At 41.1% G+C, this 4,169-nt stretch overlaps 1 pseudogene; it reads right to left on the reverse strand.

The window, feature by feature from the left end:
- The window catches only part of LOC115642763, a 23,919-nt pseudogene extending 20,036 nt beyond the window's left edge, over positions 1-3,883 (reverse strand).
- Positions 3,884-4,169: the final 286 nt, after the last annotated feature.

Genomic DNA, 4,169 nt, shown 5'->3' on the forward strand with positions numbered 1-4,169 from the left:
CCCTCCTTGCACAGAACAGAACCCCACTGTTCAATAGGCCCCCGTCTCTGTGCCATGGGTTCAAACTGTGAAGTGCTCTTGTTCTCTTTTGGCCTACCTAATTAGACTTTACACTTGACTTGCGGAGCTTTATTCTCCTTACGATTTTCCACAGTAGGATTAACTTCCAGTGTTTGAAGGGTGACTTTTCCTCTAACTGCCATACTTATATTACTTTGCTGTTTAGCCACGGTGAATTTGTTTTGGTCCTCTTACTAACTTATCAATATTTATCAATAAAAATCTGATCCTTCTAAGTCTAGCTATCACAGGTCACATACATCAATGTGTATAGCAATACTGAGTTTAACCCAGAATCTTTGGCCACTACTTCATTGGCATTAAATCGGTGATGTCAATGGAACTTCTCTGCTTTGGCGCTAGTATAGCTAACATGGGAAATTTTACCCTTACATCTTTGTCCACTGACTTTCTCTAGGGTGACATTAGAAAAAATGGGTCTTTTTATTTCCAAGTCATTGGCCAAATCATGATCTTTTTGACATGATAGTCTAAACCCTTCAGTGGGATCCAGATTGGCTTCATTATTGCAAGTCGATATTCTTTGGGAAACAACAAAATAGCCTCTTCAAATCTAGCAAGAATGATACAACTTTCAGTTATTTTTAAACATTTTAATAATAATAATAATAATAATAAGATAATAATAAATAATAATAATAGCTAAGACTCTAGGTACTTCAGCATATAAACAATAATACAATAATATTCCAGCATTCTGACATTATTTCAATGAGAACTCAGCTCACAGAAACCTCTTTTCCTCCCCTTTGTCATTGTAGAAATCAAACCTATGGCTCACTCAGAAAATCCCATCACAGTAATCATAGAATATCAGGGTTGAAAGGGACCTCAGGCGGTCATCTAGTCCAACTCCCTGCTCCAAGCAGGACCAGTCCCCATATAAATGATCTCAGCTAGGGCTTTGTCAAGCCTGATCTTAAAAACATCTAAGGAAGGAGATTCCAAAACCTCCCTAGGTAACCCATTCTAGTGCTTCATTACCCTTCTAGTGAAATAGTGTTTCCTAATATCCAGACTAAACCTCCTCCACTGTAACTCGAGACCACTACTCCTTGTTCTGAGAACAGTCTAGATTCATTATCTTTGGAATCTCCTTTCAGGTAGCTGAAAGCAGCTATCAAATCCCCCCTCATTCTTCTCTTCTGCAGACTAAACAATCCCAGTTCCCTAACCTCTCATCCTAAGTCATGTGCCCCAGTCAACTAATGATTTTTGTTGCCCTCCACTGGACTCTTTCCAATTTTTCTACATCCTTCTTGTAGTTTGGGGTCCAAAACAGGACACAATCCAGATCAGGTCTCACCAATGTCAAATAGAGGGAGTGATCACATCCCTTGATCTGTTGGCCATGCCACTACTTATACAGCCCAAAATGCTGTTAATGACACATGGGCACACGTAGATGACAAACATTGACAACCTCATCGAACCAAACACTTCACCTCCACAGAAACACCTTTAAGAAAGAAACAAGTCAACCCATCAACAGATCAATTACAAAAAACTATCTAAACTAAGAAACAGAGAAAAGGAAAAATACAAACAGCTGCACTGTTACCTCAAATAGAGTTTTATCCCCAAAAATCAAGAGACAGAGACTCCAGGATGTACACTAGAAACTTTGCTATGGCTACTGATCAGAAAACGTAGTGATGGGTTGCTTTATAAAATCATTAGATAGATAGATAGATAGATAGATAGATAGATAGATAGATAGATAGATAGATAGATAGATAGATAGATAGATTTTTTTAACCTTTTTACTCTGATGCAAACATAGATTAACTTCATTGACTAGTTTTTGCCAGAGTAAATACCCCAATGTTCATACACAGATTGCATGCTACATTCTTATGGATAAAATAATGTCAACAGTAGATTATATTTATAAAGAAACACAGAATGACATTGTGGTTATGGGGAAAAGGCAGACATTTTATTCTTGGTGAATAGCTTCAATCCAATCATTTTCCACAGGGCAGCTTTAATGTCCTTGTTCCTTATACTGCAGATGATTGGATTCATCATGGGAGGCACCACAGAATAGAGAATCGGTGCCACAAGATCTACGCCTGATGTGGAGCTGGAGATGGGTTTTAGGTATGCAAAGGTGCCAGGGAAAAGGAACAAGGAGTTCACAATGAGATGAGAGAGGCAGGTGGAGAAGGATTTAAGCCAGCCCTGTTCAGAGGGGATTCTCAGCACAGTTTTGAAGATCTGAACATAAGACACAATTATTTAAAAAAAAGCAGTTTAAGATTAAGCACACACTAAAGACAATAACTCCATTTTCCATTGAGGTACGAATCAGAGCAGTGAGCTTGAGTAGCTGGAGAATTTCACAGAAGAATTGGTTCACCATGTTGCCTCCACAGAAAGTTAACGCAAACGTGTTCCCAGTGTTCAGAGCAGAATACAGAATACTGCAAATCCAGGCAATGGCCACCATTTGGACTTATACTCTTCTGTTCATTGTGGTCTTATAGTGCAGTGGTTGGCAGATAGCGATGTATCGGTCATATGCCATGATGGTCAGTAAGGCTAAATCTACTGAGCAAAGAATAAGAGAAGAAAGACTTGGGTGATACATCCAGAATAAGAAATCACCCTGGTGTTCATGAGGGAATTGGCCATGGAATTGAGAATGATGACAGAGATGGAGCCAAAGTCCAGGATGGACAAATTCATTAGGAAGAAGTACATGGACCTGTCAAGATGGTGGTTGAGGGCTATGGTTGTGATGATGACAAGATTCCACATTAGGGTTGCCAGGTAAAGCACCAGAAACATCACAAAGTGCAAAATCTGCAGCCCTTGAACCTCAGAGAAACCCAGGAGAAGGAACTTGGTCACAATGGTTTGGTTGGACATTTTCTTCCTCAGTAAGTTGTGTGATGCCTGTGGAGGGAAGGAGAAGGGCAATGGGCAGTATTAAAGTGACAGAGGGAATGGTCCCAGTTCCCCTGTGCAGAGTAACTCCTGAAGTGACTGTCAAAGGAGCAGAGCACTCGTTGCTTCCATTGAGCAGGAGAGGTGAATGGACATCACCCGCTGACAATCAGACCACTAGGCCGGTGCATTGTTACATGACAATCAGCACATGTCGCTAAAACCAGTGGAGCTGGGTCAGTTGACACTATCTGAAGCTCTGATCCAAGACCAGCAAGAAGATGGAAAAAAGTATAAGCCAATCCAACAGTCCTTTGCCAAAAATGGCCCTCTATTGTGACCAACAGCAGGCTCTCAGTCTGGGCATGGAACTGAAATTCTAAAACACCAGCACAACTTAATTTCCATTTTCCTGCGGAATAAGGCATAGACACCCATGGTGTCCTACATGGCAATTTGTCTGTGATTATTCCACCCCAGCACCACATAGACAGCCCGCTGTCTGACCATACTTTGATGTATGGAACCCAGTGCTAGCTATCCTTACACAGCTATGAGCTGATGAGTTAGTAGCATCACTCACTTACTGCTGTGTTGTATCACTTGCCTCTGTGAATTTGTGTCTGCTCTGTGTGACAGTCAGGAGACTTGGGGTCTATCCTTGTTTCTACCACTGACTTTCTGTGTAACCTTGGGCCAGCCACTTCCCTTCTCCTTGCCTCAGTTTTCCATATCTTTCTCTGCTTTATCTACTTCCCTGTGAGCATTTTGGGGGATGGGTTGTGTCTTGCTATGTGTATGTTCTGTGCACCTAGTTACAGAATGTGTGCTCAAATGGCATCGGTGATGGATACTGGGTATTGTGCTGGAGCAAAAAGGTTCGACGCCCACTGACCTCCTCCATGTCCATCTATCGGCCATGTCAGGATACACAGGCTTTGGCTGCTTCATTCACCTCTCTCCCTGTGCTACTCTGTATAAAACAAATTCTGTGGATAGCAGCTTTGCCGTTTACTCAGTTTTACTTTCCTTTGAAAAATAAATCAAAACAGATGCAATAGTATGAATGGGCTTCCAAATACGGTGTTATAAAAAAAACAGCAAGTTACTCAGCCCTTGTTTAAAGCTTAAGCCTGGCTGGAAATTTTGGGGTGAAGTTTGTTTGTTTGTTTATTTGTTTGTTTATTAAAGAAAGA

Source organism: Gopherus evgoodei, unplaced genomic scaffold (genome assembly GCF_007399415.2).
Source record: "Gopherus evgoodei ecotype Sinaloan lineage unplaced genomic scaffold, rGopEvg1_v1.p scaffold_45_arrow_ctg1, whole genome shotgun sequence".
In the NCBI taxonomy this organism is placed as follows: domain Eukaryota; kingdom Metazoa; phylum Chordata; order Testudines; family Testudinidae; genus Gopherus; species Gopherus evgoodei.